This window comes from Scylla paramamosain, chromosome 2 (genome assembly GCF_035594125.1).
Source record: "Scylla paramamosain isolate STU-SP2022 chromosome 2, ASM3559412v1, whole genome shotgun sequence".
NCBI lineage: Eukaryota > Metazoa > Arthropoda > Malacostraca > Decapoda > Portunidae > Scylla > Scylla paramamosain.
Genome location: NC_087152.1, coordinates 35369317 through 35381477, shown reverse-complemented (window position 1 = coordinate 35381477; position 12161 = coordinate 35369317). Strand labels below are relative to the sequence as shown.

The following is a 12161-nucleotide window of genomic DNA, read 5'->3' as shown; positions in this document are numbered from 1 at the left end:
GATTAACATATATTTATGCTAAACAGAAAATAAGAGCTTTCATACCAACAGCAACAACAGCAGCAGCAGCAATAGCAACAGCAACAACACTAGGAATAACAACAAGAACAGCAACAACAACAGAATATAACAACAATATTTTTTCCAGACATGTGCGGCGGTAAGTTTTAGTACTCGCTCACTCACTCCCGTAAACTTTGAAAGAAGAAAGACGAATCTGTTTTTCTCTGCAGTGCAAAGAAACTCGCCTCACATTTCACGCTCTTGGGTGCCCCATTCGTTGTGACAACTGCTTCACTGTACTGATCAATACAGTCTGGAGAGTTACTACATACTCTGTGAGTTAGAAGATATGCTCACTTATTACCGTGATTTAGTATCTTACCAACGAATGTTACATATAAAGCAGAAAATATAAATACCAAGAAGCAACGGACTTTCATCATATATATATATATATATATATATATATATATATATATATATATATATATATATATATATATATATATATATATATATATATATATATATATATATATATATATATATATTTTTTTTTTTTTTTTTTTTTTTTTCCCCATAAACACAACGGAAGCTCCAGACAGGAGGAAGATTACCAAACGTGGCGTGAACTGACACGTTAAGATGCAGCTTTATGGTCAATGGTTTCGTGTTAGCTGACAAGAACTGCAAGCACCAACCATTAATGCCCGCTACACACAAACAAGAGAAGCCGTTCTTAGCAAAATAACACATTTCAGTATTCAATATAATGCGTACATTATTCCCATGTAGATTTTGCCTGCACCATAACTGTATTTCACGGCCATATTCCGCTCCATTTACCGGGCAAAAAATCGTACACATTTTAAGGACATCACAATTTTATCAGATACATAAATTCGTAAATATCATGCCACATATATTCCTTAATACATAAAACGCAAAAAATATAATACAAAAAAGATACGTAAATTAATGGAAATAGTTAAGGAAAAAAATAAATGAAAATAAATTCAAAGATAAAGAAAAAAATAATGATCGCACCAAGTTTTTTGAGACACACAATAAGTAACACGAGTTTGGAGCGTCAGAATGGAAGGGAGAGCCGGTGTCTCCTGCCGCCATCAGATGGACTGCCAGACTCCCGTCGTGCTGGTGCTTCGTGATGTAACCAGAGTAGCGGCGGCCTGGCTCTAAATATCCTGGACATTTTATTTTTGTTACAAGTCCACAAGCAACACTACGGCTTCCACCATCATCATTACTACTACTACTATGACATCGACAATTACAACAACAAGAACTACTACTACTACTGCTACTACTACTACTACTACTACTACTACTACTACTTGATGAATGTAGTAGACACCTGCCGATAAAGCTGTCACTCACATTTAGCTAAGTACAGGGGCGTGATGGGAGCTGCAAACCTGCTGCTGATCCTCCCTCACCTTTTCTTTTCGTGTCTCACTAACTCAGAGTACAATTGCATCCTGCACGCTAAAGACAACCTCTCTTTCTATTAACACTATACAACATACATAACAAATATGCACACACTCACAACAATGATTATATTCCTGGCAAAAATATGAAAATCAGCCTTCAAGTCCCCATCTAGGGAGGCAAACACAAATGTTCACCCGCCAGGATACAACACAGATGTGTCATGATGCCTCCTCTGACCATTTCCATATTGACTTCTGCAACATTCGCAGACTTACATATGTAGATCTAACTTCCAGTCTGTGGAACATCACCTCGCCTCCCCAAACCTCATCTTCAATTCCTCACTGAAATCTAGATGTCTAAGGCCACTGACAGCAGACCCTCTCCTGTTTTCTCCTACTTTCTCTATCCTCAATTTCAAGTAAGACCTGCTGTTGCATCTATGCACGTAACAATATAACTTGCTTTCATCCCCACGCTCCTTGGTCTTCATAATTTTCTACTCACTAAGTTCATCTGTGCTGTGTATTTATCACCAGACTCCTCCGTCTATGTATAATTTTTTCATTATTTGACTTAAAAAACAAAGCCAATTCTCATCCATTTGTCTCTCGCTGAAATCCCTATTATTGGAGATCTCAGTATTTACAACCAGATTTGGCTTATCAACTTCTTTCACTGACCAACAAGCCTTCGACTTTGCTATATTACATAACCTAGATGAATTACTGCAGCATTTTACCGTCATTCCTGATCGCCTTGGAAATGCTTCAAACATTCACAATCTTAATTTTGTATTCTGTCGCTCTAATACCGCCTCTGGATCCACCAAAGGGGAGGTGCGTCTGGTACTATTTTGATTTTCCTTGGAATAACTATTGCTTCCGTGTCAAACATCCATCTCTCTTCCTCTCTGTGTTCCTGTGATCCACCTCTCAGTCGCTTACTGTGTTCGTGGGTCCTTATCCGTCCATGTATGGAGTACTGCTTTTCGCTTCATCGATATTTTCCCTCTAACTCACCGCCACAGTACTGTTTCTTTTACGTTCTTCTACCAATTTTTCTATGGTTACTGCTCCACTAAATTTATTAACTGCATGCATTCTGTGTCCCTTGCCCTCGCTGCACAAGACTCTCTGATTCACCTTTCAGATTCAAGATTAAAGAAGTATCTTTATTCTTTCACTCTTTTTACTATTAAACTCTGGAATTCTCTTCCTATTTCTGTATCACGACACCTCAAAAACTGAATTAACGATCTTTTCTGGGTTTCAACTGTTTCTGTTTGGGAGCAGAATGGTGTTCTTAGTTTTCCTTTTTTTTTTCTTTTCATTTTTCTTTCTCCTCCTCCTCATCATCATCATCATAATTTTCATCATCATTATCATGGCATACTCCTAACACCTCCCACACAACGTAAATGGAGGGCACAAGGTTTTAGCGATACATTGTTCCACCAACCGCCAGTTACAATATAATTGACAGACATTTCCCCTCCAATTGTGTATTAAGGAGAACGAGAGTAATGCCTCCCTTGCTGATCTGACGTGATCTTGTTACGGGCGCCGCGGAGGTCACGGATGCACGATTGCTTGCGTGGTGCAGTGCAGTGCCTGGGGGGGACGGAGGGGCAAGGCGAAATTTAAACAAACCACAACAGAACACTGGCACGAAAGAATTTAAATTACAATATTGAAATAACATTAGCGTTTCCATCCGAGGGTTAGGTTAAGTTAGATTAGGTTTAGATTAATTCAGTTCATTAATTTCACTGCTAAACATTTCATTGTCCAGATAAAGATTTAAAAAGAGCATCATGTCTTTGTCCAGAGGTAACTAGTCACTGTCTAGAAATTCGTAGGCTAAGGTTCTTCCATAAAACCAAAATCAAGAAATGTTGCCATACTGAAATAATTCCTCCGCTTAACAATTCTGAGAGGGACAAATTAATGAGTCTTTTCTACCTAATTTTTGTTCCTTCAGTCTGTCTCCACGCATATATTAAAGAATTAAAAGAAGGAGAAGAAAAATGTACCCAGCAGAGACTCTAATATGATGTGTCGCCTCACCCGTGGCAGTAGAAATGGTTTAAGGAATTCCGCGTGTCGCAAATGAAACCGACAAACGCACGTGATGAGTCTTTTGTAACGAATGGCTGCCTTAGATCTTCCGATTTCTATTCCTTTGATAAAAGAAGGAAGAGATTAAAGAACATGAAAGGAATCGGTGAGCGTGGTATCGAATGGTGCTTCCTGTGCGCAATAATTCTGAATATTCACGGACGGAACTCGAGCCGTGAACCCCCGAGACAAAATTGCAGTGCGGGGAGAAGATGTATTGCGAGGGAAACTAAGGAACGGCCGCGGGTCTGCGTGAAACAATAATAGTGGTAAAAATAACAATAACAATAATAATAATAATAATAATAATAATAATAATAATAATAATAATAATAATAATGATAATAATAATAATAATAAGAATAAGAATAATAATAATAATAATAATAATAATAATAATAAGAAGAAGAAGAAGAAGAAGGAAGGAAGAAGAAGATAAAAACAACAACAACAACAACAACAACAACAACAACAACAACAACAACAACAAAATAAAGAAGAGAAAGAAGACGACCCAAGCGTTACAACTGAAAGATGATTAAGATTACGTTAACAACAGAAAGTCTCCGTGGAATTAGTTAACAAGCGGCCTGTCAACCACCCGCTGTTTGCACCGGCCCTGAGAAAATGGACTTCTGATTAAGGATTGGTTACCAGTCCTCCTGATTCCCTTGGTGCACACCGCGAGGACCCTTGGTAATAGTGCTTAAGCAACTGCAGAATCCTATGATATGCAGACTTAACTTTGCCTGGTTCTTCGGCATTGCTAAAACGCCAGTGATTCTATATACTTCCATGCGAATAGCGTAGTAATAATATAGATATGCATTCTGTATCGCTGACATCGCGGCTGCTTTGGTCATGTGCGTAGCCTCTAATGCAATGAATCAATCAATCAATAAATAAATAGATAGATAAATAAGGACAAATAAATAATTAAAATAAGATAAATAAATAATAAATAAGTAAACTAATAAACATCTAAATAAATCAACAAATAAATTAGACAGATAAATAAAAAAAAAAAAAAGAAGAATTTAAAGCACGAACGGTGATAAAAAATAATCATAAAATTACTATACTAATATCAACCCCACAACCACAACGATTAATACACCTATCATTACTCTTCCAAATGACATTGCATAAATCCATATATTTTTTCCAATTTCAATCCCTTTCAATGGGAACACTCTACATAAATTTTCTATCACAATCTTCATCAATTTTGTTTCGTAATTTCTATCATGTATTCCAACTCTCTACTATTTCCAGCATTACTATAACCAGCCCCGCCAAGTAACCAGCGCCATCCCACACACACAGGTGCAGTAGGAGTACGAGACACACTAAATATCCCGCCGCCAGATCCTCAGAGCCTCGTGCCTCGCCTGACCAAGCATTAGACTTTTTCCTGGGCGCCATCACCTCCACAGCAGGCCTCTCCCACGCACGTCTGGCCCGCCAACATTTGCCCTCGATCACTGTGTGGCCCGCCGCCTGCCTGGATAGTGGCGGCTAATTTATGTTCAAGGTCACACCGATATCATAGAGAGAGAGGGCAGAGAAAGTAACGGGAGGGAGGGAGGGAGGGAGGGAGAGAGAGAGAGAGAGAGAGAGAGAGAGAGAGAGAGAGAGAGAGAGAGAGAGAGAGAGAGAGAGAGAGAGAGAGAGAGAGAGAGAGACGGGGGGGAGGACGGTTTACACAGACAATCTGCTCAAGGTTAGGCTGATATCATAGGCAGAGGGAAGAGAAAGTACAGGAGGAGAGAGAGAGAGAGAGAGAGAGAGAGAGAGAGAGAGAGAGAGAGAGAGAGAGAGAGAGAGAGAGAGAGAGAGAGAGGGAGGGGGATTTACACAATCTGCTCAAGGTTAGACTGATATCATAGGCAGAGGGAAGAGAAAGTACAGGAGGAGAGAGAGAGAGAGAGAGAGAGAGAGAGAGAGAGAGAGAGAGAGAGAGAGAGAGAGAGAGAGAGAGAGAGAGAGAGAGAGAGAGGAGAATTTACATAGAAAATCCAAACACGACGGACAGACAAACAGACAGAAAGGCAGAAACAAAGAGGCTGAAAGGAGTCGTACGGACAGACAGACAGACTGACACAGGCAGGCAGACAGACAAATTGACGGGCAAGAGATAAATTCAGGAACATTAAATATTTCAGCACAATCAAGAGCTCCTAGCACCTACATACAAAGCAACAAAAGTAATAAAGAGCTTACTGGATTTCACCTAATATTTTTTTTCCAGCCGAGCAAATGGACGCAGGCGAGATTACTCAAAGCCGGGATATCATAAACCCGAGTCATGCCTTGTAAACACTGATAAGTCGTCTCGCCAGTGTTCAGCTGTCAACCTTTCATAGTGACACACGTGCGGTGGTGAAGTCACACGCATCACAAGCACAGCGTTGCCAAAAATGGGGAAGAGGAATGCATCTCATGATTGGCGCCGAAGTTAATGTGTTTCTCAGGAGACTGTTAATGGCTCATGGTTAATTAAGTCTTGATTACTAAATATAATGACTCACATCGTCTTCTCATCAGCAATCTCACGCTCCTTCATTAGGTGATTATATTCCGCGCTTGATCAATGGTAACGTCAGTGGTGGCGATTAAAGCACACGTGACTTGTCATTTAATGTGTCGCTCTTTGTGAGGGAACCAATGGAAAGTAGCAATGGATAAAGAGTGATTTTTCTTTCTTCTTCGGACACAAGCCACACTGCGCTGAAGATACGTATGTGTAGGTGACTCGTGACTGCATGATGACTTTAGAAAGAGGTTTAAGTATGTGAAAGGTATGCGGTGATGGGATGGTGTATCGTGAGGAAATGTGTCGTTCACAAAGTATTGTCCTACATGTATTTGTCAGATATGCACATGTTGTAATAAGTATCCGCCCATATCCTAAGCATAAGAACATAAAGAAAAAAAAATAAGGGAAGCTGCGAGAAGCCATCAGGACTACACGTGGCAGCCCCTGTAAGAAACTTACGTATTTCCACCTATCATAAAAGTAGCCATTCCCTTAATTATCCGTTTAGGAATCGTATTTTCAATCATTTCTGTATCTTATCCCGATTTTAAGATGACTTAAAAAGTTATTGTGTTTTCAAAGATTTTATTTATTTTTTTTATGATTACAGCAATATTTCAACACCAACGGGAAAAGGTACCTATGAGACCCTTACATATTAATCACCTCTAAGGTATTTTAAAATAGTCATAATGAGAGATTAATGGATGCGAATACAAACATAAGAAAAGTAACTAAAACAAGAGAAAGATTCCATCAGAGTTCACGCAGCAGCTTTCCTTTAATTTCTTACATTTTTACCTTTCACTTATCCAGTCCCCTCAACTCACAGATACCTTACTACGCTCTCCTTTCCTTCTATTCACCTTCCATTCTTACTGTCATATATTTGTTTTTTTTGCTGCAGTTTTCAAGTGTCACCTTATCATGCCCATAAGTTTCACACTGGTCAGATTCATCCATTTAGTGTTGCCTCGCGTCACATTATTTGCTGCTTCCTATCACGTAAATCCATCCAGGAATATTTTATGTTGTAGCATTGTCCTTCTCTAGTAACTCATTTGCTCCTGTATCGTAAAGTTAAGTTCCATTTCTCAACCATAATTTTTTAGCCGTATGTTACACTAGGATACGTCATGAAATCTCTCAATTATTTCTGATACCCATATTATTATATAGTGTTTCTTTTCATGTAAATGTAAAGTAACTCAGCCACTCAGCCTGTACTCCTCCATCATGCTTATCTGGTGTTCATGTTTCATAAATGCTAAAGTGAGACTTTCACCTCAATCTTCTCATAATTTTGCTCATTTTCAAGGGAAACTAATATTCTTAAACCGATCAGACGTATAATTTTGCACGAAGTCTTGCTTCGCCACTTATTTCATACTTGATAATCATTCCGCATATTTGTTTCTTGGTTATTTTTATTTCAGCGCTCTTAAACTCTAACTCCCATCCACTCCTTGGCGAGGATTGTCTTATTATCATCTTACAACACAATCTATCGCTTCTGTCTTTCCTTATCTTAATGAACCATTCCCAGAATCCAAAGACCCCCAATACACACACACACACACACACACATCCAACAAGATGCATTTTGCCACAGTTCTAGCCCATGAGTTCTGTTCCTTGAAATGCATATCTATCAGTTCTCACAACAAAGCCCAGGACAGAGCAGGTAAATTACCGTCATTCGTCCTGAAGCAGGAACGTATCGCAACCACCAAACAGGGACGAACTACGCCAACAACCGTCGATGAACAGACGTACAGTAATTACATCAGAACTTGAATAATTTAGACAACATTGAGGTTAACACGAGAAGAATAGAAGCAATGGATTTTCTTTTTTTTTCGTGGAATGGTACGAGTTAAGATGGCCTGGACAGTTCGAGTTACAAATGAGATGGTATTGAGAAGAGCACAAATGGCAAGGAATATCGTTAAGTGCATCAAAGACAAGGAGAAGTTTGTGGGACATATCATCACAGACAAAGACCTCGAGAGTGACTCTTTGTCGGGAAGAGAGGTGAGACCAAGAGGTGGACAAAGAAGAAAGAAAGAGGACATCAGAAGGCGGTGGAGACTGACGGACCTCGTGAGGACGGCGTCTGATAGGAATGAGTAACGCTTCAAATGGGAGACACAATCTTCAGTCGCCACACACTTTCACCATACACACTCTTCTATCACCGTATATAGTCTTCCATCACCATACCCAGCCCTCCATCACCATACACAGCTTTGCCTCACCATACACAGCATTGCCTCACAATACACAGCCTTGCCTCCCCATACGCACCCTTGCCTCACCATACACATATGTACATCGCCATACACAACATTGCATCACCATACATATTCTCCTATCACCATACGCAGCCTTCCTTTTCATTACCATAGACACCCTTGCATCACCTTCACCATCACAGAACTCTTCAATCACCATAAACACGCTCCCATCACCAAATATAGTCTTCGTAACTTATCACATACTCACCAAGAACAACAACTGACAGTCATCAAATATTCATGAGTAATCTATACATCATCATCATTATCGTCATTATCATCGCTAGCTTGTATGAGTCCACAGCATGACCAGGGCCTCTCCGAATAGTTAAGGCAGTGGGGAAGGTTAAGCCAAATACCAAGTCAGATTGGTTCAGGGAGTCTTGACCAAAATGGAGACAAAAATAAAACTTCTTCGCCATGGCTGGAATTCGAGCTGTGTGTGCCAACCTCCGGACTACCACTGCACTGCCTCATCGTGCCTCGCTTGTTGATGCCGCCAGCCGGGGACGGGTGAATATGGCAACACAGTCATTAGGCGCTGCTTTCACTCGCTAATTGACTGACGGATGTGGCTGACGTATGGGCCTAAATGTTTCTGACTGGATATATTCCTGTAAAAACCATTAATTATTTTCAGGATATCTTAAAAAAACAGTCAGGTATCTTGCATACAACTAAAGGGTTTCACTAAAAATACAGCCATTATTCCGCACATTTGAAGAAGAAAACGTGTATACCTCAGCCAATCAGCGAGAGAAAGCATCGCCCCGTGGCAGTGTTACCATGTTCGCGCGCCCTCACCTGGCAGAGTCACTGTGCCTGACCCAGCAGGATGGATATTTGTCCGAGTAACCTCTGTACTAAACTGACTGATTGACATTGAACCAACAACATTTAGGTCATATTACGCTATCCTCTTCAATAATGTGTTTTCAATAACTTATAATGCAAAAAAAAAAAAAAAATAAAATAAATAAAAAAACAAAGGCTGCAACAATGACGTCATACAGCTTTGTCGTCTACAATAAAATGGATCCTCATTAACCTCTGTGCCAAAAACTCCTCTGTCGCCATTGCCTCGCAAGCCACGCCTCTCACGACTAACCTCAATAAGCCGCCGGCCATTCAACTTTATCCTTTCACAAGTCAATTCATTTCCCGCCCTGAACCGCCGGGCTGGGAGTCACAAGAACCAAGAACCGGTCCCGAAGGAAAACAGTGAGGCGCCTGTCTGCCCTGCCCTTCAGAAAGCCTACGTGCCCTCGGCCTGGATTATATTAACCGGCTGGGTCTCATATCCGGCTTTCCACGGCCAGTAATAGGCGGTTGTCGGGATGCGCTAGTATTATGATCACTGAAGACTAACTTTGTGTTCTTCCTTCTTTATCTGGATGTAGTGAAGTGTGAAGATTTTTATCAGGGTCTTGTGAATATTTTCTTGCTTTTATTAACCTCTAAACAAGAGAAAGGCGGACAGAAATAAAAAAAAAGTTGGGGAATTCTTTCTCTCTCGTCACCTGACTCGTCTCGTCTTTCACCTAGGATATTTTTGTTGCTATATTCTGGTCCAGCGAACCCTCTGTTATCTGCATAAGTTAAGGAGCAGCTTGGTGAAGGTCAGCCATTTTTCTGCCGAGACATTTTCGAGCTTTTGTAAATTGCATGGGATGGAGAAAATGATGTTCCTGCGATCATCTTCACGAGGGGTCACTTTTGTTTATTATCAAAAATTTTCTCTACTAGTCACCTCAATTTAGCGAGTAGGCCAGTAAGCACATCCACAAGCACCCAGCGGCACACGCACGCACGCACACACACACACACACACACACACACACACACACACACACACACAAACACACACACACATACCCGAGAGAGAGAGAGAGAGAGAGAGAGAGAGAGAGAGAGAGAGAGAGAGAGAGAGAGAGAGAGAGAGAGAGAGAGAGAGAGAGAGAGAGAGAGAGAGAGAGAGAGAGAGAGAGAGAAAAACGAAGGAAGAAGATGAGTTTTATGTGACCACCAACACAATGAATTCGTGACACAGAACAATATTGTTGGAGGAAAAAGACAACAAGGTATTTTTTGTACCAAGTGAGAAAGAGACCACAGGAACTGTGCTGAGTGTTCAAGGATAACTTACAAAGCGAGACAAGAAAAAAAATAATAATGCAACATAAGGTAAAAAAGAAATAATGCTGAAAAAAATAAATAAATACAGGAAGGAGGAGAAGGATGAGGAAAGGAGGGGAGAAGCGTATTTCTAGTGCCAAGTTTGGCGGGGATGACTATAATAAATCAAAATAAAGATAGCTTGACAAAAGAAAATATTGATGAAATTGTTGTTTCTTTCTTTCCTTTTTTTTTTTTTTTTCATCTTATTACTGGTAAAGGTTTGGCCCGCAGACTCTACAGGTGTGAATGAACGGCCAGAGAGGACAGTGGTGATTTGATACACGTGAGAGGCCCACCTGGCTGAGTACGAAAGGCGAGCAACCGGAGGGACAGGTGAGCGATAAGGATCAGGAAACAGTAGACCGTGTTCGTGGTGAGTACAACAGTGATGAGAGAAATAAAACCCAGAGAGGAGGTGATAAGTGCACGGCATTAGATAGTTTCGTGAGGAGGCTGGACACACTGATAGTGAAGATGGTGGACGGTGAGGTTTTAGAAGCTGCCTTGTGTAGGACAACTGGTCTTACAGTCTCATCTTATGTTTTCTTTAAATTCATGGGATAGAAGTCATGCTGCTCACACACACACACACACACACACACACACACACACACACACACACACACACACACACACACACACACACGCAAACACACACACCAGACCCTTTGACAGAGTTTTACTTATATAAAAATGAAAATGCTGAGACATAAGAAATTGAACGTGTCAAAAATATGAAGATATGTTTAATATTACCTTATTTTTTTATATAAAAAAGTGCAAGTGAAAAGAAATTAAAAATAATTAATGGATATCATACATTCCCTCCTGGCGAAGGTTAAGTGAAGCACTGGTGAAGCACACTCAACCTCACCTTGATCAGGGTGAGAAGCAGCTCGCCCGGCACTCACCAAGGGCAAGGTCGACGTAATTGGCAAGAAATATTCTCCTCTCTTTCTTATCAGTAGCGTCACAAAAAATAACGAAGTAATTAGGGCCACCTTACAGCGCAAGGAGCACCAACCTGTTGGCTGCGTGGCGCGTCCCGAGACCCACAAGCCAAGGGCGGCTTGGTCTTCGTCCTGCGGGAGGAGGCGAATAGTTACCTGCAGACACCTTAAGGCTGTACTACAACACAGAAAGGAAGCAATATGATATCACCACCAGGATAAAAGAAAGAAATTAGGCTCTGAACTGAAAGAAATAATACACAACTCAAGGCCACAGTCACACACTCGTAGGTGTTCAAGGGCGGCTGAAAAAAAAAGAAAAAAAAAAGAGCCACGCCTTGAAGGTCACGCCATAACAGCTGTCCTTTTAAAACGGATAAAAAAAACTGAAATAATGTCTTGGCAAGGAAGTCGCGTCTCCCGGGGCGCGGATGAGCAAGCCACCACACGCCCCCGGGCGGCTGTGATTACTGATTCGCTGCGGGCAGAGGCGCGCCGCCATACTGCCTGCCTGGGGATCGCTGCTTTGTTTTGCATGTTACTCCTGATGTATTTTGAATTGCTCGGGGCAAAGGCGCGTCTGTCCACAGCCTGATAATAGAACATCGCTGCATTTTGG

The 12161-nt window shown here is 40.9% G+C and overlaps 1 long non-coding RNA gene across 1 annotated transcript in view; it reads right to left on the bottom strand.

The window, feature by feature from the left end:
- Nucleotides 1–597: 597 nt before the first annotated feature.
- Nucleotides 598–12161, bottom strand: part of LOC135114085 (uncharacterized) — a 36627-nt gene continuing 25063 nt past the window's right edge. The window contains exons 4-5 of the long non-coding RNA XR_010275211.1: nt 11467–11674; nt 598–3071 (exon numbers count right to left, since the gene is read on the bottom strand). This is a non-coding gene — a long non-coding RNA (uncharacterized LOC135114085). The remainder of the gene's footprint in view (nt 3072–11466; nt 11675–12161) is intronic.